This window comes from Neomonachus schauinslandi, chromosome X, assembly GCF_002201575.2.
Source record: "Neomonachus schauinslandi chromosome X, ASM220157v2, whole genome shotgun sequence".
NCBI lineage: Eukaryota > Metazoa > Chordata > Mammalia > Carnivora > Phocidae > Neomonachus > Neomonachus schauinslandi.
The window spans coordinates 116,790,266-116,816,206 of NC_058419.1; the positions used below are offsets into that span (position 1 = coordinate 116,790,266).

Genomic DNA, 25,941 nt, shown 5'->3' on the forward strand with positions numbered 1-25,941 from the left:
AGTCCTGTAAAAACTCCGTCTTATACAGAAACAAAGGACAGTAGAGTGGGTTTGTGTCTATATAGTTAATTCTGTTGGTTTGAAAATGTGCCAATTATATGGGCACACATCTCAGGAGACCCAGAGATTTGTGGGATGCATGGAGTACAGGCTACAATAGAGAGGGGCATTAGCTCAGGAAGCCTTAAATACAACAGGTAGGGGAAACGGTAGGGAGAAAATTTTTGGTCCGTTCGTTGACACAACTGTTAAAATGTCTACCCTCGAGTCATGAACTTCTCCAGGGGACTCTGACAGGTTTCTTAATCCTTGGCCGCAAGGGAAGACCATTTTATTTATTTATTTATTTATTTTTAAGATTTGATTTATTTATTTGAGAGACAGACAGACAGAGACAGATAAAGAGAGCACGAGCAGGGGAGGGGAAGAGGGAGAGGGAGAAGCAGACTCCCCTCTGAGCGAGGAGCCTGAGGTGGGGCTCTATCCCAGGACCCCTGAGATCATGACCTGAGCCGAAGGCAGACGCTCAACTGACTGAGCCACCCAGGAGCCCCAGGGAAGACCATTTTAAAGTGAAGGTCATCCTGTACCCTTGCTGGCTGGCTAGAGTGGACATGCAGGTTTAAAAGTTTTTAGGAGCTGACTGTGATGGTTATCCAAAAAGCCCATGTGGCATGACCCAGGCTCCTGCTGGAGTGTGGAGGTGGAACAATAAAGAGAACAATTAAGAATGGTCCCACCTCTAGGGAGGGGTCATGTACTGTCACTGTCACTTTCATAGAGGCAGACATATGGAGAACATATTTAAGGATGGCCTTGCTTCTAAATTGGTGTCATCCATTGTCATGGTCACTCTTAAGCTGAACAGAGAAGAAAATTACACCCACAGCATTTGCTAAATAAGGACAAAGAAAATTATCATGCAATTCATATACTCTCCCTGGCTGTCATGCGCGGCCCCTTTCCAACCCAGCAAATAGATTTGTTATCTATCACGCAGGCAGTACCTTGAACTTCGTAAATCAGAATGCTAAGACTTTTTCTGTCACTTTAACATCTTTAAAAAGAATGAATATATCACTCTTCTAATTTTTTCCCTGAGCCTAGAATTTTAAAATTGAAATCAATACAAGAAAAAAAAATCACATTTAAACGGGGGTGGAAAGATTAGAACATGAGAGGAAATTACACCACAGCCAGAGATGAGCTCTGGTCGACCCTCTGCTGTGCCCTTCAACAACAGGATGCGGGCATGGGGTCCTCCAGCATACCCAACGCTATTCTGCGCTGGAATATTTTTTCAAAGGCAATTCCTGTCTGCTGGAAACCACTCTCTCTCACATAACAACAAATCCTACATTCAACTACACTGCAAATTAGTTCTAAATCTTATGGTTGCTCTTTACCAAGGTTTTCAAATATTTGGATATATGACATTGACAAAGAGCTTGTGCTGTTTTGTTGTTGTTGTTTTTCCTCCAACCTCAAGGTAAACTCTTGTTCCTGATCATGAATTCATTTCAAAATGTTCAGATCCTGGAATAATCCAATTTGTGATATGGATGTGTGTGTATTTGAAGGAAGTAGAACTGGTAGAAGAAAACAAACTGGGATCAAGGATAGAATTATCCACATGAAATTTTATTTATTTTTTATTAATTCTATTTTATTATGTTATGTTAGTCACATACATTACAACATTAGTTTTTGATGTAGTGTTCCATGATTCATTGTTTGTGCATAACACCCAGTGCTCTATGCAATACGTGCCCTCCTTAATACCCATCACCAGGCTGACCCATCCCCCCACCCCCCTCCCCTCTAGAACCCTCAGTTTGTTTCTCAGAGTCCATAGTCTCTCATGGTTCGTCTCCCCCTCTGAGTCCCTCCCTTCATTTTTCCCTTCCTACTATCATTTTTTGTTTTTTTTTTTAACATACAATGTATTATTTGTTTCAGAGGTACAGGTCTGTGATTCATCAGTCTTACACAACTCACAGGGCTCACCATAGCACATACCCTTCCCAATGTCCATCACCCAGCCCCCCCCACCCCTCCCCGCCCCCACCACTCCAGCAACCCTTAGTTTGTTTCCTGAGATTAAGAGTTTCTTATGGTTTGTCTCCCTCTTTGGTTTCATCTTGTTTCATTTTTTCCTCCCTTCCCCTATGATCCTCCTCCTTGTTTCTCAAATTCCTCATATCAGTGAGATCAGATGATACTTGTCTTTCTCTGATTGACTTATTTCGCTCAGCATAATACCCTCTAGTTCCATCCACATCATTGCAAATGGCAAGATTTCTTTTTTTTTTTTTGATGGCTGCATAATATTCCATTGTATATATATACACCACATCTTCTTTATCCATTCATCTGTTGATGGACATCTTGGCTCTTTCCATAGTTTGGCTATTGTGGACATTGCTGCTATAAACATTGGGGTGCATGCACCCCTTTGGATCACTACATTTGTATCTTTGGAGTAAATACCCAGTAGTGTAATTCCTGGGTCATAGGGTAGCTCTATTTTCAACTTTTTGAGGAACCTCCATACTGCTTTCCAGAGTGGCTGCACCAGCTTGCATTCCCACCAACAGTGTAGGAGGGGTCGGTCCCCTTTCTCCGCATACTCGCCAACATCTGTCGTTTCCTGACTTGTTAATTTTAGCCATTCTGACTGGTGTGAGGTGGTATCTCATTGAGGTTTTGATTTGGATTTCCCTGATGCCGAGTGATGTTGAACACTTTTTCATGTGTCTGTTGGCCATTTGGATGTCTTCTTTGCAGAAATGTCTGTTCATGTCTTCTGCCCATTTCTTGATTGGATTATTTGTTCTTTGGGTCTTGAGTTTGAGAAGTTCTTTATAGATTTTGGATACTAGCCCTTTATCTGATATGTCATTCAAATATCTTCTCCCATTCCGTCAGTTGTCTTTTGGTTTTGTTGACTGTTTCCTTTGCTGTGCAAAAGCTTTTTATCTTGATGAAGTCCCAATAGTTCATTTTTGCCCTTGCTTCCCTTGGCTTTGGCAATGTGTCTAGGAAGAGGTTGCTGCCTGTGTTCTCCTTTAGGATTTTGATGGACTCCTGTCTCACATTTAGGTCTTTCATCCATTTTGAGTCTATTTTTGTGTGTGGTGTAAGGAAATGGTCCAGTTTCATTCTTCTGCATGTGGCTGTCCAATTTTCCCAACACCATTTGTTGAAGAGACTGTCTTTTTTCCATTGGGCATTCTTTCCTGCTTTGTCAAAGATTAGTTGACCATAGAGTTGAGGGTCCGTTTCTGGGCTCTCTATTCTGTTCCATTGATCTATGTGTCTGTTTTTGTGCCAGTACCATACTGTCTTGATGATGACAGCTTTGTAATAGAGCTTGAAGTCTGGAATTGTGATGCCACCAGCTTTGCTTTTCTTTTTCAACATTCTTCTGGCTATTCGGGGTCTTTTCTGGTTCCATACAAGTTTTAGGATTATTTGTTCCATTTCTTTGAAAAAAAGTTGATGGTATTTTGATAGGGATTGCATTAAATGTGTAGATTGCTCTAGGTAGCATAGACATTTTCACAATACTTGTTCTTCCAATCCTCCACATGAAATTTTAAATCTCAAGAATGTTCTAGAGAGAATAGAGAAACTCACTGGTGCTCTCTTGTGGGGAGGGGGGTTAGTCTTTTCCTGAACTGGCCACCTTTCTAATGTGTCTGAATTGTCACAGGGTACCTTCAAACCCTCATCTGATGGACAGATTAAATGAAAAGCCAAACTGCTGTACCTGAAGACCATTTCACCCTTTCTTTAGTAAGGAGAGCAGAAATGAAACTTTCTTTCCACACCTAAGTGATGTGAGATTTGATGTACACGTTATCCTTAGCAGATTCTATTCCTTCTGCCTGCCTGCTCCCATGTGCTTTTAGCTCTGAACCTCCTTCCTGAAAATATGTCATTTTCATTTGTCTCCAGAAACAAAACCTTTTACCCTTGTTTTTCCAGGCTTAAATATCAGATGTGTTGGTTAGTTTTGTCAGCAAACAATGAAGTGGTAAGCAGGTACTGGGGGCTAGGAAAGATCACAGGGTCTGGAGACCAAGACGTAGATCCTCACAGAGGCTCGGTGGCCCTGAGTGTGATGGAACAATGACTCTTACTTTTGTATTTATGCCACACTTCTAAACACACACACACACACACACACACACAATAGCTTCCAATAAAAACACACATAAAGTTGGGTGCGTACAATAGCAGCAGAAAATGAAAATTGTACAAAGGCAGAGAAGCCGAATATGCAAGCCACATAGGTTAATACTTGTACTGTCAATAAATGGAAAATTTAACCTGGGCAAAAATGTAAGCAGGCCAGTTACGCATGAAGCTTCTTAGTTTACAGAGGCGATTGCTCTTACTGCTAAAATCTAGATCCTTTATTCGTAAGACCTTGAATTACACATTATGCAATGATTTAAACAGTTTTACAAAAAAATCAAGAACGTTATGGTCAAATGGCTATTTAGCATGAATATAGGCCAAAAACAGGTTCTAAAATGGAGACTGTTAACCAATATCACAGATATTTTTTTTTTAAGATTTTATTTATTTATTTGACAGAGCGAGAGAGCACAAGCAGGGGAAACAGTGGAGGGAGAGGCAGAAGCCTCCCTTGGCAGGGAGCCTGATAGGGGCTCGATCCCAGGACCCGGGATCATGACCTGAGCTGAAGGCAGACGCTTAACCATCTGAGCCACCCAGGCGCCCCTATCACAGATATTTTCTTATCAATGATACAGTTATTGCCAGTATCTCAGAAGTTCATGTTCTCATTCCTACTTTGAAAGTACAATTGCTATTAGAACTCAGGCATCTCTTGGATGGCTCAGTGCGTTAAGCATCCGACTCTTGGTTTTGGCTCAGGTGATGATCTCAGGGTCCGAAGATGGAGCCCTGCGTCAGGCTCTGAGCTCTGCTCAGAGTCTGCTTGAGATTTTCTCTCTCCCTCTGTCCCTCCCCCCTGCTCACATGTGCTCTCCCTCTCTCTAAAATAAATAAATAAAAATCTTAAAAAAAAAAAAAAGAATTCAGGCAGCTCCTGTTTCTCATGCTTTAATTAAGAAGCATATAGGTTGCTGTATCAAAATATTTTGCTAACTGAATTTTAGTATAAGTGGTTTTCTTTGTAACTCCATGCATTTTGGCATTTTGTTTATGCATTTAAATGCTTACTCTGGGCAAGGTCCTATGGGCTTCACCAGACCACCAATGGGCTCCGAAGCACAGAAAAAAAAAAATCAGACACCTGCTCCAAAGAGGTAAGATACTAACCTAACATGGTATAGAACTTTCTGATGATCTAACTTGAGCAAAGAATAGGCTTGGAAAATCTAAAAGGGAGATAAGATAGTTTGTCTCTTAAATTGTAAACCTTTCTGCTAAAAAAAAAAAAAAAAAATCCCACGATCTTGAGTATTTGCTAAAGTTATGAAGAGCAATCAGAGAGTGAGATTCAAGGGGCCCTCCGCCCTGCTTTTTAAATTGTATCCTATTCACTGAGTGACTAAAACTTGAACATTTTCCTTTGCCTGTGTGAGTATGTCCTTTGCCATCTTTATCTGAAATAATTTCCTTCTGAATTAAGGTATGAAAGGGCAACCAATCAGCTGAGTAATAGGAAAATGGCCCCAGAGTGGGCCGGATCCTGATGTTATCGGTTATATTTCAATATCATACATTACATGTCATCTCGGGCCTCCTACTGCTTCTGTAATCCTCTCGAGCATCCTTCAGCTACAATCTGGCGCCCCTTCGGAAGGCTGGAATGTCCCATCCCTCCTGTTTACATGGCCCTCTGCCCACAGAACCTCCTTACACTGCTCTACCCCAACATCTGCTGGAGCAAGACTTACAGTCCCTTACTCTCTTATCACTGAGCATTTTTCCAGCATCAGACATTATTTGTCTCTCAAAGTATTGTAATCCTGGCTCTATCCTACTTAATATTTTTTGCAGGAAATATTTAAGTACCTTTTTATTAAAGTATAACATACATAAGGAAAAACTAACACGTTATACGTGGAAGCTTGATGAATTTTTGCCAAGTGAACATACCTGTGTAAACAGCACCCAGAGGGAGAAACTGAACATCACCGATACCCCAGGAGCTTTCTCGTGACCCCTTCCTGGCCCTGGGCCCCCTGCCCCACCAACATTAATCACAAGGTTGACCTCTAACAGCACAGATTAGTTTTTCCTGTTTTTTCATACTTTATAGAAAGGAAATCGTCAAGTATCACATTTGTGTCTGGTTTCTTTCGCTCAACACTGTTTGTGGGATTCGGGTTACTGGAAAATTTTAAACTCCAAAGTTTAATTCTTGTTTATCCCTTTTGAAGGTTAGTGTATGGTATGGGGAAAAGAACAAAAATATTTCTTTTAGAAAAGTTGACTCTCAGGGGACCCAAGAATCCAACCCTCATAGTCTAGATAGTATTATTTTTTACTTGTTCTGTGCTTTTTCTTAGAAATTGAGCCCTGATTATCATTCTGTTTCCTGTCCAGAGTTAGCGTTGAGTACAATGAAGCTATGGGCTATATTGGACTCCTTGCACAGAAATTGTATCTGAACTCTTGAAAGCAATTTTACTTAGAAGTTAGACCTCACTGGGGCGCCTGAGTGGCTCAGTCGTTAAGCGTCTGCCTTCGGCTCAGGTCATGATCCCAGGGTCCTGGGATCAAGACCCACGTTGGTCTCTCTGCTCAGTGGGGAGTCTGCTTCTCCCTCTCACGCTCCCTCTGTACTCTCTTGCGCTCTCTCTCTCACAAATAAATAAATAAAATTAAAAAAAAAAAAAAAAGAAAAAGAAGAACTTAGACCTTACTAACACTCAAAGCCACCCAGAACATCATAGCTGCACATTTAAAGCAAACCAGGGTGTACTGCATTATTACTTGTTTAGAATCCTTTCTCGTGGCTGCTTCTCTGTGTTACATGCCTTATGACGTAGATGAGCAGAATCAACATGGGACAGTGGGAAGAAAGCTGAGCAAGGGATAGAAGACTCCTCTTTTGTTCCAAACGTGGGCTCATCCAGCTGGGTCACACTGATTCTTTGAGCTTCGGTTGCCCTCATCTCTCAGGCTTGAAGAAAAGAATGAGACGATGTGTAAGAAAGGCTTTACAGACCGTTTCGTGCCTCACACAGTTGCGAGCTCCCCATATCCCTGCACTCTCTCATTCCACGCTTGCTGTTCTTACTCAGATTCGATTCCTTCTGTCTGCTTACCGATTCTTTTTCATGACCTTCTCTCTGCTTGATTGCTCATTTTCCTTTCCTACCTATACTTCAAGACCTAGCTCAAAGTATGACACGTTCGTGAAATTTCTGCCATATGTGCGCCCACTGCTTTCTCTCCCTTCTCTGGACTCCTTTCATCCTCATGGATAATGTTTCCTCTTTGTTTTCTTTTCTCAAATAGGTTATGCATTCCATTAAAATATATATATACACACATATATATATTTCTCTTTAGGAATATATATATATATATATATCAATATATATATATATATACCAATATATATATTGGTTTTTTTGGTGGGTCCACCATCTTAAAAAGGACATGGCAGGCATTTCATGCATAGTGTTCATTGCTTGTATTTAAAAAGAAGGGACAAAATCAATGGTGTGCTGGCAAAAGCCCTAGTTTGTAGCATTTGCTGATTTCCATAGTGTAAATACTTCCACCATGGCCGATTTCAAGCTACCAACATGATGTCAGTCAACTCACAAAATTCCTGCGTTTTTAAGAATTAGACCTTATGGGCCAGTGTGGGCTGGCTCCAGTACCCGACTCTACAAAATGCTCTAAATAAGAAGTCCCTTCTAAAGAAACATCATAACCTTCTTCCTGATTCCTAAGAAAATCTGATATTCGATTTTATAAAAGTCATTCTCTTACTTCCTTAATCTCCCAAGAGAAGGTTGGATATGTGCATTTTTTAAGAATAGTTTAACATGGACAGATGCTGCAAACCAATGCCTAATTTTTCAGAAGCATTTTGTTCTGTCTGTCAAGTGTGGCAAACACCATAAAGTGATTCATCTGTATCATGTGTGTGACTTCGTGTCACCTTAATTAGAAATGCCACTCTTCTAACCATAGCACTGTGCTGCAATTTTAATTTGAAAAATGAAAATGTTCCCACAGTGGAAAATTTATTTCCAACATGCTGAAGCTTTGAGTAGAAGGCTCTCAATCGGTGAGGTGCAGGAGAATGGTCTTGAAGCTGTAGGAAATTGCTCCAAGCTCCAGGGTGGCATGGGAAGGAGGTCAGGACACCAGGGAGACTTCCTAGAGAGAAAGATACCAGAAAGCAACCAAAGACCCTATGTATTCCTTGAGTGTTTTGAGAGGTCTTGTACTAAAGTCTCAACAATATGCTTAAAATCTTACAGTAATCATCCGGTTGGCAGAAAAACACATTTCATAAAAACAAACAAACATATGAAGTTCATTTTTAACAATCCACATCTCTGTAGAGAAAGCAATCTGGTTTGGTGAGGTCAGAAGAGTCTCAAAAGCATCAAATAAGATTCATCCAAGATGTGATAAATTTGGACTTTTTACCTAACCTGAGCCAGATCTTTGGAAATTTACTATCTCTGGGTAACAGGAAAGAGCGAGGTGAAATGCACATGAGCATATGTACAAAGGCCATATGAAGGAATAATTGAATGCTATGCTAGTTGAGCCCTGGTCCTTTGTTTTCTGAGACAGAACTAGGAACTGACCTACATACCAATCATTTATTTTCTTTTTTTCCTGAATTAAAAATGAGTTCACTGTACAAAAGTGGCTGGTTTCCACACCAGGGGGGGAGGGCGGGAAAACCAAGGGAATGATACAAATGGTTTGCACTCAAAGGGCCTCTGTAAACAAGGAAAAGCAATTCTCTGGAACTGCAGAACTCAAAATAAATAATGCATGGGGGCATTTTGGGTGGAAATCGTAGGGGTTTGAGATGTTGAAGTCCCAGGATGTGACCCTATTTAGAAATAAGATCTTTGTAGATGTAATTAGTTAAGATGATGTCATACTCAAAAATGTTCAACAAAATACCAGCAAACCCAACTCAAGAGCCCATCAAAAGGATTATACACCATGACCAAGCGGGATTTTTTTCCTGGAATATAAGAGTTGTTCAGCATACGAGAATTCATCAATGTAATATAACACATTGATAGAATACGGGACAAAAACCACATGATCATTTCAATCGATGCAGGAAAAGCATTTGACAAGACCCAAAGCCCTTTCATGATGACAAACACTCAACATACCAGGAGTAGAAGGAAACTACCTCCACATAATAAAAATCCCATATGAAAACTCCGTTGCTAACACCATACTCAGTAGTAAAAGACAAAAAATTTCCTCTAAGATCATGAACAAAATAAGAACGCTCTCTTTTATTCAACATAGTATCGGAAGTCCCAGCCAGAGAAATTAGGTAAGAAAAAGAAAGAAAAGGCATTCAAATTGGACAGGAAGAAGTAAAATTATCTGTTTGCAGGACCTGAGCTTATATGGGAAAACGCTGAAGAACCCCCACAAAAAAGTGTTAGAAATAATAAATGATTTAGCACAGTTGCAAGATACAAAGTGAATGCACTAAAACCAATTGTGTTTCGATGCACTGACAGTTAACAATCTGAAAAGAAAATCTAAAAATATTTACAGTAGCACTGAAAATAATAAAATACTTAGCAATAAACTTAACCAAGGAAGTGAAAGACTTACACATTGAAAACTATAAAACATTGCTGTAAGAAATTAAAGACATAAGTAAATGGAAAGACATCTGTGTTCATGGATTGCAAAACTTAGTATTAAGATGTTAATACTATCCAAAGCAATCTGAAAATTCAATGCAAGCCCTATCAAAATCCCAATTGCACTTTTTGCAGACCGAAAAAAAAAAAAAATCCATCCTAAAATTCATGTGAAATCTCAAGGGACTGCAATCAGTCAAAACAATCTCGAAAAAGTTGGAGGTCTCACACCTTGTGATTTCAAAACATATTTGAAAGCTATAGTAATGAAAAGAATGTGGTACTGGCATAAAGACAGAACTGTAGGCCAAGGGAATAGGATAGAAAGCCCCCAAATAAACCCTCAGATAGGTGGTCAAATGGTCTTCAACATAGGTGCCAAAACTATTTGATGGGGAAAGGATATTCTTTTCAACCAATAATGCTGGGAAAACTGGATATCCACATGCAAAAGAGTGAAGTTGAACCTTTCTCCTATACCATATAAAAAAATTAACTAAAAGTAGATTAAAGACCTGAACTTAAGACTCAAAACTGTAAAACTCCCAGAAGAAAATGAAAGGGTACAGGATGAGACACCCCAAAATGTGCCATTTTGACATAAAGATCATTTTGAGTTAAAAGTAATAAAAAGCCAGCGGATGCAGGATGCAGGAAAGGTGCTCTGCCTACATTTACATTGGAAAGGAGAGCCTGCAACAGGAGGGCAAGTATGAACAGAGGCCCCTTTTATGGAAGGAACTCATCTGCATAATAGAACAATCTTGTTTTTCCAAACATCTCCTTTCACCTTCTTGCTAATGAGCTTTCTCCCCTTTGTATCAGCAGACCCCAACATTTTTCCTTAGCTCATATAAGCTTCACATCACCTCATGGTCTTCAGAATCTCATTGTGTGGATTCCCTGTATCTATGCTATTAAATTTGATTTTCTCCTGTTAATCTGTCTCATGTCAATTTGATTCTAAGTTCTACTCTTAGCCGAAGGACCTTGAAGGGCAGAGGACACGGTCTTCCTCCCTGACAAAAGCGTAAAGCTAAGAGCTTCGTGACTTTGGATTTGACAATGATTTCTTGGAAATGACACCAAAAGTACTGAAAACAGAAGCAAAAATAGACAAACGAGACAAATCTACCAAACTTAAAAGCGTTTGTGTATCACTCTTTTTTTGTGGTGCCTTGGAGGCAGTAGGCAGCTTTAGGATAAAGATGAACATCTCTTTCCCAGATACTGGCTGCCAGAAACTCAGTAAAGTGAATAATGAATGCAAACTTCGTACCTTTTACGAGAAGCAGATGAGCACTGGGTGTTACGCAACTAATGAATCATTGAACACTACATCAAAAACTAATGATGTACTACTATATGTTGGCTAACTGAACTTAAATTTTAAAAAATTTAAAAAAAAGAAGAAGAAGGATATGGCTACAGAAGTTGCTGCTGATGCTCTGGGTAAAGAATGGAAGGGTTACATGGTCCAAATCAGTGGTGGTAATGAGAAACAAAGCTTCCCCAGGAAGCAGGGTGTCTTGACCCATGGCCATGTCCACCTGTGCCTGAGTAGGGGCGTTCCTGCTACAGACCAAGGAGGACTGGGGAAAGAAAGCGCAAATCTGCTCAGGGTTGCACTGTGGATATCAATCTCAATGTTCTCAGCTTGGTCATTGTGAAAAAAGTGGACAAGGATATTCCTGGACTCACTGATTATACTGTGCCCCATCACCCGGGGCCCAAAAGAGCCAGCAGAATCCACAAACTTTTCAATCTCTCTAGAGGTGATGTCCACCAGTATGTTGTGAGAAAGGCCCTAAACAAAGACAGTAAGAAACCTAGAACCAAAGCGACCAAGATTCAGCGTCTTGTTATTCCACGTGTCCGCCAACGCAAATGACGGTGTATCTCTCTGAAGAAACAGCATACTAAGAAAAATAAGGACGAGCCTGCAGAATATGCTAAACTTTTGGCCAAGAGGATGAAGGAGGACAAAGGAAAACGCCAGGAACAGATTGCCAAGAGACGGAGGTTGTCCTCTCCGAGAGCTTCTACCTCCAAGTCTGAGTCTAGTCAAAAAGGATTTTCTAAGAGTAACAAATCAATAGGATCAGACATCAACAAATCAACCAACCAACAAGACAAAGCAAAACAAAACAAAGCTGGTCTATCCAAGGGCATAATCAACAAAGGGAAAAGGCAAACTATGGGAGAAAATCTTTGCAAATCATCTATCTGATAAGGGGTGAATAATTAGAACATAGAACTACAACTCAATAAGAATAACAACAAACAAATACCATGATTTAAAAATGGCCAAAAGATGGGGCGCCTGGGTGGCTCAGTCGTTAAGCGTCTGCCTTCAGCTCGGGTCATGATCCCAGAGTCCTGGGATCGAGCCCCGCACCGGGCTCCCTGCTCAGCGGGAAGCCTGCTTCTCTCTCTCCCACTCCCCCTGCTTGTGTTCCCTCTCTCGCTCTGTCTCTCTCTGTCAAATAAACAAAATCTTTAAAAAATAAAAAAAATAAAAAATAAATGGCCAAAAGACTTGAACAGACATTTCTCCAAATCGCCAACAAGCACATGACAAGATGCTCAACATCACTCACCCATTAGAGAAATGCACATCAACACCACAATGAGATACCACCTCACACCCATTATGATGGCTTTAAAAAAAAAGAAAAGAAAAACAAATACTAGTGAGGATGTGGAGTAACTGAAACCCTTGTGCCCTGCTGACAAGATGGTAAAATGGTGCAAGCAGTATGAAAGGGTATGACAAGTCCTCCAAAAATTAAATCTAGAACTACTACATGATCCAGTAATTCCACTACTGGGTATATATCCAAAAGAATTGTGAGCAGGGTCTCAAAAATTACGTGTTCTGAGGGAAACAGACTGTTCTGTTTTGATCGGGCCCACGGAGGACCTGAAGTTTCTGGCCAACAGCCCCCTGGAACTGAGGCGAGCCGATAACCACATGGGGGAGCCTGCAAGCTGATCCTCCAACCCCAGCCCAATGTTCAGGGGACTGCAGCCCTGGTCAACAGCCTGACTGCAACCTCATGAGAGTCCAAGAGCCATCACCCAGCTAAGGTGCTCTTGACTTCCTGATTCACAGACGTGGTGAGATAACAGATGTTTGCTGGTTTAAACTATGATTTGGGGGAGTTTGTTATGTTCGTATACAAAACGAACAGATAGCCATAGCACTAACATCACGAATGGAACAAAGACATTTAAACATTACTGCAGAGACCCATCCCTGTTTTTCAACTTGGGCTGCTATTGTACATTTATGGGGAAAAGAAAGAGTTCATTGTTTAAAGTGCTTTTTAAATGTACATAGCGTGGTTGTTTAATAGTGGTGGGAATGTCATAATCAAATATCAAAACTAGAACACACAGGGCGCCTGGGTGGCTCAGTTGGTTAAGCGACTGCCTTCAGCTCAGGTCATGATCCCATGGTCCTGGGATCGAGTCCCGCATCGGGCTCCCTGCTCTGCGGGGAGCCTGCTTTTCCCTCTCCCACTCCCCCTGTTTGTGTTCCCTCTCTTGCTGTGTCTCTCTCTGTCAAATAAATAAATAAAATCTTTAGGAAAAAAAAAAAAAACTAGAACACACAGAGGATTACATGGGATCACATCAGAATGTGACCACTGATGTTCGAAGGACCAAAATATTGTCAACGATTTTGACTAACTGAAGAATGCTGGCTTCATATGCCCTAACAATATTTTCATTTTATATTCAAGATATTCAGATTATATGCTGTACTCCTCACTAGGATTGCATGCTCCAGATCACAGAACATTGCCTCCCCTCATCATGATGTAAGAACATTCTATTTCTCTGCAATTACAATTTTCAGGAGTGGCAGCTGCTGAATAATCATAGGAAAATTGCTTTAGTGCTCTTCCATAAAATCTACATGTTCCCAAACCTGGCATTTGTTGAGATTGTAACCCCATGGCTTGAAGATGTGCATGGTCTAAATGTATTTTATAAGATTTCCTTTGAATACCTTGGCTGTTTTACAGCATCGGGCAAAGGGAATATTAGTGTTCTGTGAATTATCCATTCAGCCAATTTTTATTTGCCCAAAACTGTCATTTAAAAAGAAATATAGAATGTATAGGTCCTCCTTAAAATGAAAGGTTGGAATAGATGATAGATAATTTTTAAGGTCCATTTTATAGACTCTAAGTGTATCTCAGAAGGGACTCAAGGACCTAAAATGAGGAGTCTTAGGGCTTGTCTAGAAGCCCTCTGATCACCTAGTGTGTGGCCTTCTGGGGAGGGGCCAACTCTCCCGAATAGTCAGCATGGGAAGCAGGCTGACCCTGAATAAGATATAGGTCATCCTGCTATGGATGGAATCAATGATAGGAATGTTCTGGAATCCAGGCTATTTGTTGTGGTTCCCTAGCAGGCAGGTTGATTTTTTTCTGAGTAAAGATGAAAGAGAACGCTTGGGCAGAACCATTGGCGTGTGGCCAATCCATGCAACAGGCATGTGTATGTGGGGTGTGTGGATCTGAGAAGGAGGAGCCCCCTTTGGGGACCACTTTATATAAGCACATAGACCCCAGTGAGGGGACAGTCAACGCTGGATAAGTTGGAAGGGATGTTTCTAGGCTCTCTCCTATTGATATGTGACATGTTTGAGGAATCTGAACCTTAGAAGCCTACAGAGAAGAGTCTCTGTCAAGAAGCAACGAAAAGGGGTGCCAAGATGGCTCAGTCAGAAGAACATGCGACTCTTAATCTCACGGTCATGAGTTCAAGCCCCACGTTGGGTGTAGAGATTACTAAAAATAAATAAATAAATAAATAAACTTTAAAAAAAGAGAGAGAGAGAAAGAGAGAAGCAACTAAACAAGGAGGAAACACACCAGTTATTTTAACAGAGAGTTTAGTGAAATAGGTATTAGAGGACTGAGAAGTCATGGAGGGAAGACTGTAGTGACACAGAAGTAGTCACTGCTCCTGGAAGCAGTGGTCACTCCCGGGCCTACAGGAGCAGAGAGAAGTTGGGGCTATCAGAACCCCAAATCTATGAGCAGAGGCCTTTACAGCCAGGCTCCAGACCTCTGAGGAGGCAGCTGCTAGTTGGCTGGTGTTGGTACCTTTAAGGGGATGGAGAATAATACTGGAAATCGGAACCAACTATTCCTGGAAGCAACAGCTACAGGGCAAGGAAGCATGGCCAGGGTGACCCTGGCAGGACCAGCAAGCAAATGGGAAGAAGTCACGTCCTCTGTCCCTCGTGCTTCTCTCCCCAGCTAGCACCCTTACTGGGACAGCCAATCAGGGGGACAGATGGCAAAGGGGCCATGAGGTTTGCAGAGTTCCAGCCCCAGCATCAGAGGGCAGAGTCCAGAAGGCAAGGCTTGAGCTGAGAGACTATGGTTTAATAACTAGTCTAAGAAGGAGAAAATACACAAAAGAGGGACTGTGGCCTGGGGAGATCTTGTAGCAAAGGGCAACAGGATTGACCTGAGAGACTAGCAGGGAGCCAGGGAATGGGCTCTCCTGTGAACAATATTGAAGCCAGGGACTGGACTCGGGGGTGGGGGGTCAGTGGAAGGCACGGGGGGCCAGGGAGAGTTGGGGCATTTGGCTCAGGCCTCAAAGTTGGGTTTGGATGGGGCTCAATGTCAGCCATCGTTCAGTGGAGGAGTTTGTAAGGGAGCAGGGTTAAGTCCTCATCTATTTACATAGGCCATTGAGAAAGAGCAGTTCCTGTACTTAGGTGTAGCTCAGAAACTAATCTTGAAACACTTACTTACATTCACCCAGTGGTGTTGGAAGTTAGATACTAAAATGCAATGGAACATGATTAAGAGCTTCCTGCTTTGTCACCAGGTAAAATAGGAAATGGATATCCACTTGCTTTCCGGAGTTGAGTGAATGAGTTTGCTCCCCCATGATACCTTGCTCCACTCCGAACCTCCCTAGTTTGTGGCCCTAACACCCCACCCCTCTCTCCTTACAACGAAGCGAAGTTTCCACTTAGGGAAAGACTCATTGCTGGGTTTCTTGTAGAATCAAGATATCAAGTCACTCCCTAAATGGGTCTCCCCTCTTTCCCCTGGATTTAATACCATGGAAGGGGCAGGAAGATCCATTTAAGAGAAATGTGTGAGTATTTTCCAGCATCACTGATTCTGCTAAAGTAGATTCTAAAGAGAACTACCCACAGCCATAGCTTCCAAAGATGCAAGAGGTTTTGATGCCGAGAAAAAAAGAGATGCTTTTATGGCCCAAACAGGATGAGTCGTAAAGACACTACCACTGCTCCAAAGTAGGATCAGAACGGGAACAAACTGATGACAATGAAAAAAATATTGCAAAAGATTCTAAATTATCCCCTGGATTTTGTTTTACTCAAGCTATCAGATCTGCTTTTTAGTATTTATGTCTTAACAAGGGTTCCTGTTTTTATAAAGTACAAATGGAAAGCCATGTGGTCACAACAAAGTTCCCCTAGGGTCAGTGTACCTAATTTCAAGGCAAGTTCCTAAGAGAAAAATGGCCTTTGAGTTTCGAGTTTGCAGTCTTAAAGATTCAAATTAATGATAATAATGCACATAGAAGCATGTTGACAATACTGTTCTCTCTTTTATTCCTGGCTGTTTCCAAAGCAGTCCCAACTAGTAATTTTTCGTATTCATAGTTAGGCTCACAGCTAGGTCCATGCCACGTGTCTTTCTCAGACTAACCCAGGAAGTAATTATAAACTCTGTCACTTTTGAGTAATAAGGTTGGGCTGTGTTTCATCCTAACATCTAGCATTTATCATCTCCAGGGGATGTATAAACTTGTACTCAAAACCACCTGCCACGCCTGTGAATAAGCCTTTTCCTCATCTGCAGCCTGTTGGGTTGGGACTTGTAACTGGAAGGCAGATTTAGGCTCAATCAAGCTTGATCCAAAAAAGGACTACAAAAATAGTCTCTTGTAATTTTCCCTTTAAAGTCTTCCAGCTGGGGTCTTGGCCTGCTGTTTCTGTATCAAAGCTCCTGAAAGCGTTTCCATTTCAAACTTTTTACCTTTTAATTTGGTCCCAGATTTCCCATGAAATAAACCTGTCCAAGAGTTGTATGTGGATGGTGACCAACCATGCCAGGTTCCTGGGACTTGGGACTTCAGGGCTAAAACTGGATAAGCTGGTCAGCCAGCAGATGGCTGGTTGGCCCCAGGAGGCATTAGGGATCAACTTCAGCGGGCTTCTTTTTTGTCTAAATTCAGCTTCCATGTAACAACGTGTAACAAGAGCTTCTAGTAGGTTGGTTGTTGTTGTCAAAAAGCAAGCAATTTGGGTTTTACGCAAATGTAAATTTTATTGTTTAAAACAAGGGTCAGCAAATCCTGCCCATCACCTGTTTTTCACATGTTTAAATGACTAAAAAGAAAAGATTACACAACAGAAATTTTCTGGAGCCTGCTCCTCAAAGCCTAAGGTATTGACTACCTGCTCCTTTACAGAAAAATTTGCTGATCACCAGTCTAAGATATAGCAAGCTATAGAAATAGCATATAACCAAAACACTAGGCCCATTTTCATGACAGGATGAAATATATTTCTGACAGATTGCCCCAAATTCCTTTATAAATTGTATATTATTTTGTCATATAATGCTTTATAAATTTATAAAAAATATAAAATGTTAAATTCGTTAATTTTTTTCTAAATTCATAGTTATTTTTCTTTCTAAATTAAATGAAACAGTAGAAATCACACAACCAAGCCCTCTCATTCTATAGGTGAGTAAACTGAGGCTAGGCAGAATGAAGGTACTTGACAGAGCTCACCCATAGCTTAGTCAGAGAAAGAGCCAGATTTAAGAACACTGCCTGGATTCTAGCAATTCTTGTTTGTTTGTTTATTTTCAAGCAATCTGTACACCCCGCGTGGGGCTGGAACCTACAAACCCGAGATCAAGAATCGCACGCTCTACCAACTGAGCCAGCCAGGCACCCCAAGCATTCTTTACTTTATACCAAGGTGCTCTTCTCATTCAAGATGGCAATTTAAAGAATGAATCATCGCGGGTGCTTGGGTGGCTCAGTCGATTCAGCCTCTGCCTTCGGCTCAGGTCATGATCCCAGGGTCCTGGGATTGAGCCCTATGTCGGGCGCCCTACTCAGTGGGGAGTCTGCTTCTCCCTCTCCCTCTGCTGCTCCCCCTGCTTGTGCTCTCTCTCAAATGAATAAATAAAATCTTAAAAAAAAAAAAAAAGGAATGAATCATTGCTAAGTTGTTAACATACCAAAACTATTCTCCTGGATGATTTCCACTCCCTGCCTCCACCAGACTAAGACAGAGAAATGTCGTTACCATCTCTATGGGGCAATATTTGCCAGTTTACCTGCCAATTTGGTGGTCTCTGGTAGTCTGTGCTTTAGAACTGGGTTTCCAGCCAGCCTTCCCACTATGGAGGCATGGTAGAATGGCCTGATGTGTGTACACGTGTGTGTGTGTGTGTGTGTGTGTGTATTATTTTGTTTTAATGTCATCCTCAGTTATTCTAATCTGATCAGTCTGATTGAAGCCTAAGAATTGAGTATGCTTTTAAAGCTCAATTGATTCTCATATGGACCACTGTGCTTTACAGAAAGTAAAACTATTTTTTCAAATGGTGAAATATGAAATATCTTCACCAGAGCACATACTCTGATTTGGGCAGTGTCTCAGGCCTGAGTGATTTTTAAACAATAGAATAATTTTAATTAGGAACTTTTAAGGAAAAAAACCATATATTCTACAGACTATAAGATAACTGAAGATGGATTAAGGCAATTCACTTTGGTCTCTATTTTATGTTTCTCTTTATAAAGTTCATTATAATCGTCTATCATTTTTTTCCCCCTGGCATCTAACATCTACTTGACACTACAAAGAAGGTACTTAGCTAACTTATAAAGCAATGTATATAATAACTAGTGATCAATAGTCCTTAGAGTTTTGGATCTGGAGTGGTTTAGCTACTTGGGTAGAACAACTGGTATCTAAGGAAAACAACACAGTTGGCCCTTGACCAACACAGGTTCGAACTTCATGAGTCTACTTATATGCGGATTTTTTTTCCTCAGTAAATACAGTACACTACTGTAAGTGTATTTTCTCATCCTTATGACTTTCTTAATCATGCTTTCTTTCCTCTAGCTTACTTTCTTGCAGGAATACGGTATATAATACCTATACCAAAAAAGTGTTAACCAACTGTTTATGGTATCGACAAGGCTTCTGGTCAACAGTAGGCTATTAGTAGTAAAGTTTTGGGAGAGTCAAAAATTATATACAGATTTTTGACTGCACAGGGGGTGAACACCCCTAATAGCCACATTGTTCAAGGGTCAGCTGTATATGATTTTCTATACATCTGTATCTATTTATATATGTGGATGCATATGTGTATATATGAGATTACTGACATTCTGATTTCTAAATATCGAACTGAAAAAATTTTGATTTGGGAAAACATGATATTAAATAACATAAACCTACTACAACATGTGATTTTAGATATAGATTTAATTATATATATGTGTGTGTGTATATATATATATAAAAATATATATAACACATGCATATTTGAACAATGTATATTTTACCCCAATGTGTCATATTCTAAGAGGTTATAAATATTTCCAAGTGAGGAGGAAGAATTCTTTAATCACATTTCATGCCATTTGGAGTATATTTAAGACTCAGCTGAGCGTGAAGTAAAGACACGTTGTTGGCTGTAAGCAAGCAGAATTACTGCGCGTAGGAAAATTTTCACCCCTCTGTGCTCAATATACAATTTTCTAAAATTTTACACCCACTGCTTAGATCAAATCTTCCAATGATACAGCCAAAGATGAGAAATTATCCTGTAGGTCCTGTTTCTTTGTCAAGAATGGTTCCATATTCCAAATTAATATAGTGAACATGGGAACCTAAGTCCCTCGAGGTGCCCGTTCATCAGTAGCAATTTGTCTTGATGGGAATTTGTAAATTATATTCACAAAAAAGGCCACAGAGCCGAGCTTCTCAGCCTCGGCACTACTGACATTTTGAACCAAAGAAGTCTTTGTCACACAGGGCCATCCTGTGCATTGTTGGATGCTGAGCAGCATCCCTCGCCTTGACCCACTAGATGCCTGTAGCACACACAGCCCTTACTTGTGACAACCAGAAATGTCTCCAGACACTGCCCAGTGTCCACTTGGGGCAGAATCCCCCCCCCGGTTGAGAACCACTGCTAGAGAGTATGGATCACAGAAGGGAAATCATTTAACAATGAGAATGTGAAATTACTTTGTCACTAAACGCCTTTCCTCCCTTTCAGGATGAAATGATAAGATGGCAGGTTCTTGACAAGAGTTACGGTGACATAAACAGTGATTCAGTCTCTGTGACGGTATTAGCTACTGGCAATGGATTCTCCTATTTATCGTCACATCATGTTTCCGCTAAGGCTCTCAAGTCTGGAAAAAAAGGGCAAGTCCCTTCCAGTCACAATGAAGTTAAAACTGAAACTATGTCTTCATTTTAGCTAGAGGAAGGTTTTGACTGGTACACGGCTCTTCCTCGTGTACTCGTCCAGGAACTGTGCTCTTGGAGGGGGATGGGCAACCTTGAGTACATATCAAGTGGAGGGCGGGGTGCTGGGCAGACATTGGTCACCCAAGAAAATATGTCAACATCTGTCTATCACTGCAGCCCTGGCCCGAAGATCATTTTTTCTGCTTCTGTAAGCACCAATGACAAAATGCCACTGAGCTGTGTCCTTTGTTGCCTGTGGCATTTCCCACCACTGCGCCACCTCTGATATGCTAATGAAGAAACCCAGGGTTTTGTGTGGCTGAAAAGGCTTTCAGGCACCATCCTTGGGTCGACAATCCTGTGACTCGGCAGGGCTGTGTGAGAGGCTCCCCTTCCCAGGGCCCTTCCTCACACCTTTTCTGTGCATGTGCATGTGCTTAAGGAAGGGCAATTAACCATCTGGCTGCTGGAGGAAGGGACAGAACATTAAACAGCAAGAACGTGCACCTTGAAAACTGCCAAGTGGCACGTGATTGTCTAGCCCACTCTGGGGTGAAGCCATAAACCGATGGCCTGAATCTGAAAATGACCTGTTGGCACCACTTCGTAGTACAACTTTGATGAGAGCAAGGTCTGACTCCATCATGCCTGGTTCTTCATGTAAATCTACCCCATGTGACTGCCAAGGTTTAAAAATACCTTCTGTAGGCGTTCAGAATCATAAGGTCACAGAATTAGGAAACGTTAAGTGGCAGAAGTATTTTCTTTTTTCTCTCTTGGCAGAGTTATTTGCTCATACTAAGTCTTCAATATTTATTCATTGGATTGAAATCAACAGGTTTAAACGGAATCTTGCATGGATTCTTTTTCTAGAATTGTCTCTACTTGCTAGAATTATTTAATGATCGTTGTGTCTTTATCCAGACCAAGTAACGCCAAAGATTTGTTTTTGTCTTTTTTTTTTTTTTTAACAAATTCATTTATTTTTTTAAGTAGGCTCCATGCCCAGCGTGGAACCCAATGCAGGGCCTGAACTCACAACCCTGAGACCAAGACCCAAGCTGAGATCGAGAGTCGGATGCTTAACCAACTAAGCCACCCAAAGGTTTTTTTAAATCCAAAAAAATTCACAGTCATAAAGTTTCCCCCACTCCTCCTTTCAAATTCTAAAAATTCCTACTAATACTGTTAACTATTGCAAAGAAATACTGTCGTTCTCCTTTAAAACCTGGATTGTCCACTGCCAAGGTTTATTCATTTATCAAAGATCTATTGCAGTGTCAGACACTCTTAATAGCCATGAAAACTCAAAGAAGAGTAAGATATAGTCTCTGACCTGAGGAAAAACACAGTGACATTAAAGAGACAGTATGTAAGACAAGTTAGTACATGATGAAGCAGTGTACGTGGTGTTTCCGGATCATAGAAGAGGGGTAGTCAGGGGAAGTCAAGGAAGGCTTCTTGGAGGAGGTGAAGCTGTGTGCTGGACACCGTGTTAGGTGCTGAGGGAAAAAGAAAGGAAGTGTAAGATACAACACTGGGGTCTGTAATAGAGACAAACTACCCTTTAGAGAGAGTTAAGAATGGTCCAGGGAAGAAACACTGTGCAGCTATAATGCTAAGCTGGTCCTCTCTGTTGTTGTTGCCTTTGTTTTGGTTTGGTTTTTTACTATTTAAATATTCTTTCTCTTGAGATATTTCTGCTTCACTGATAGAAGAGTTGAAATCCTCATAGGAGAGCGCTAAATTTCCCCTTTATTTTCTTTCTTACTCTCCGAGACTATCAACCCATCAGATACAAGCTTTAAGGGCATTTATCTTCTATCCCAGCCAAGAGCCCGGAGTCACCAGATCTGCTCACTCTGCTCAGAAAATAAAAGGCAGATGTTCTTCTCGCAAGGAGACACCATTAGTTTCATCCAAGTGTGGGTTGTTGGGACTTCTGTGGTGTTAAATGTGTCTGTCATGCCGCCTTCATTCATTAGCTAGTTGATTAATTCTTTTGCTTGAGATGTGGGTGCCCACACAGTGCTAGCCTTCGGTGATGCAAAGAGGACGGGAGCCCCTCCTCGACCTTGAGGAGCTCTGCCTTACGCATTAGAGACATGAATGCAGATGACTTTGAACTGAATCTGGGGCTCAAGAGTGAGTTTTCCTAGCGAAGAAGTTAGAGAAATAGCATTCACAACAAAGGAAACAGCACAGGGAGAGCCATGGAGGTAGAAGAGCGTGGTGGTCTCTGCTATCGGGTGGTGAGCTGTACACGGGAGACAGAGGGGCAGAGGGGGCTCTGGAAGGGACAGCTGGGGTTATGTCGTGAACCATCCTAAATGCCAAGCTAATCTGGTCCAAGAAGCAGTGGGGCACTAGCAGGGACATGTAAGCGTGAAAATGTCACCAGAAGCTCTACGGTTAAACAGGGCTATCCGACAGAACTCCCTGCCATGCTGAGAATGTTCGCTAGCGGCATTAAAATATCGTAGCCACTAGTCATGCCTGACTACTGAGCAACTGGAATGTGGCTCGTGTGCCTGAGAAACTGAATTTCTACTTTTATCTCCCTTATATTAATTTAAGCTGAAATCTTCCAAGCCACATGTGACTGGTGGCTGGTGACAGCGATGTTGGAGTCCCCAAAGCGTGAAAGTTATCCCAGGAGCAGCAGGGAATGGAGGGGAGGTGGCCACCTGTGGGAACACATAACTCGATTAGGGAGGGAATGCGTTGTCTTCTTCTTCTCTCAGAGATAGATCTTTAATGTCATACAAACAATTTTGACTATGGATTTGTATATTCAATATATAGACCAAAACTTATTACAGAGCCAATGTAGTCTGTGTATGTCTGTAATTGAGAGGAAAGGTATTTCAGTGTAGAGTTATGGAAGGCACCACTGATCCCACCTTGAGGCTGAGGATGGAGCCGTGAACAGTTCTTTCATTCCTTAGATCTTTATTTCGGAGAGCTGAACTTCCACTCCCACTCCCCCAACCATACCATCGGTGTGGTCACCAGTGAAGTACTTTCTGCACACGAAGGCCAAGACAGTGATTCTCAATGCAGAGGATTGGGGCGGGGTGGGGGTGGGGGGCAATTTTGTCCCTCAGGGGACATTTGACATTTGGCAATATCTGGAGACATTTTTGGTTGTCACAACAGGAGGAGGGGATGTTACTGGCCTCCCATCGGTAGAGCCCAGAGATGCTCCTAAACACCCTAAGCACACAGGACAGCCTCCCCCACAGCACAGAACGATCTGGCCCAAAATACCACCAGCACTATGGTGGAGAAATCCTGGGCTAGGGCAGTACTTCTCAACCCTCAGTGTCCTCTAGACTCACTTGGGAAACTTTCAAAGTATCCCAATGCCCTGGGCCTTCCCCAGGCCAACTGAATCTGAAACTCTGAGAGTGGGGCCCAGCCCAGGCACTGGTACTTTTAAAAAGCTTTCCAGGTGATTCTAACGCGCAGCCAGAGCTGAGAACTCCTTCACCATCCTAAACCCCTAAATATCTGATTCCTAAAGGCATCCATTTTGTGTCTCTCATGGAGTCCTCTGCATTCCCACCAACCCCGTGGACCGCCGCCATGTTACTTCGTCTATTTGTCACTGTGGGGCTCCTGAGAGCTGTTGGACAAAGATAGGTTTGGGTTTTGCCTATCAAGTGACAGGAGATTAGAGGGGCTTCTCTGGTAAACCACGCCATAGACTGCTTCCTGCCCAGCAGGGGGAACATGGCTAACAGGAAAGCTAGTGGAGGGAGATCATTAGCAACTATTAGTTCTTTGGTGGCTTTATTCATACTCCATGGGATTACTCAGTAGCAGGAAAGGCCGGCCTTATCTCAAGCCTGTTCAGCTTAATGAAGTGGAAAAGAACAACAGTTGTTGTCACATTTTTTTAAAGGTGGAAGAAACACACATTTTGAAGTTGCCCTTGTTAATTTGTTGAAATGTTATTGGAAAGATGTTTCAACGGAAGAAAAAAAATTTCATGGTTTTTGTGAGAAATCAAAACACTTCCCCTACATCATCCTTTAATCGTCAAGAGACACCAAAGGGAACTTTCTTACCCTTGTTTCACTTAAAGCTAACAGCTTGGGGGAAAAAATCAGAGGCCTTTGTTCTCTGCAAATTCTCTGGGCAGCCAGCACGGCCCATTGGCTCAAGGCCTTCATCAGCCATCCCCTGGGACCTCTGGAAATACAGCCCTTCAGCGCACGTGGCTCTGGTTTTCAGTTGTTTTACGCTTTCCTAGGGGTTTCATTTGTTCAATGTTATATCAACTCTAAGCATCCCACTTAATGCTTGCATACCTGGTGGGAGCTCACTAGGCTCTCAGCACGGTGTCTTGACGTCTTTTGCTGCATCTGTCCAGCCAGGAGCGGTCCCCCTTGGGGCAGCTGCAGGAAGCTGGAGAATGAAGGTGTTCATTAATGCAGCACTGTGTGTCAGCATGCAACTGTCCTTCGCTCTTTCATCTTCAGCACTGGGACCGCACTCACCTCAGGCCACCGTTTCTCCACCTCTCCATGACTGACATTTGGGACTGGACATTCTTTGGCATCCGTGCGTGGGCCGTCCCAGCAGCATCCCTGGTCTCCGCCCACCAGATACCAGTAATGCCCCTAGTGATAACAGCCCAAAGTGTCTCCAAACATTGCCCCGGGGTGGGGGGTGCAAAATCACCCCCAGTTCGGAATCTCTGTTGCAGACTTAACCAGCTTCTAGTCAATAATCCCAACAGGGAACTGCTATGGGGTTTTGGGTGTGCCAGCTGGCAAGGGAGGAGGTGAGGGGTATATCTGATTGCTGCTCTGTGGGGAGTGGGGGGCAAGGGGACAAGAAGAAGTCTAGACCAGGTAAGTCCATGCACTAGTCCAGGCAAGAGGGCGTGATTGCCTAGACAGGGATTTTAGCAGTGGGAATGAGGGGTGGCCAAAGGGAGCCACAGACCCAAAATGGAGTCACTTGTGTGAAGCCCACATCACCAAACCGAGACATATCACTTGGCTTACTTACAGGTTCAGCCTGACCCGGGAGTGGGATCTTAAGCCAGTCAATCTAGAATAACCTGGTCAGCACTAGTGAAGTAACTGGCCTGATGGACCCCTGCCAGCCACCAAAGGCAGGTGACTGCCTGAAACAATCCATTCCTCCCCAGGAAGTTCCCTGTCCCGCCCCCTTCCACCTACAAACGTCTTTCATACTGTACAGCTCTTGGAGCTCCATTCTATTTGCTAGAACGGATGCTGCTTATTCAGTGAGTCATGAAAATCAGTGAATAAAGTCAATAAGATCTTTAAAATGTACTGAGCTGAATTTCATTTTTTAACAGAGGGACAGATGGATTGGAGCCATGTTCTGAGAGAGCCACCAGGGCCACGTCGATGGACTGAAAAGGGGTGTGTGTGGAAAAGATCACCCCAAATGGCTCTTAGGTTGCTGGCCCTTGGTGCCACAAACCGGGAAGCAGGCTAGGGGAGGAGAAACTGGTAGAACCCAGGGAGAGCCCGGGAGGGTTGGGTCAAGAAGTCCTGCTTTGAGCACGTTAGTTTTGAAATCCCACTAGACAGTCTGGCAGAG

At 42.2% G+C, this 25,941-nt stretch overlaps 1 pseudogene; it reads left to right on the forward strand.

Moving 5' to 3' along the window:
- The first annotated feature begins 11,032 nt into the window (after positions 1–11,032).
- Positions 11,033–21,288, forward strand: LOC110573741 (annotated as a pseudogene).
- The last annotated feature ends 4,653 nt before the right edge of the window (positions 21,289–25,941 follow it).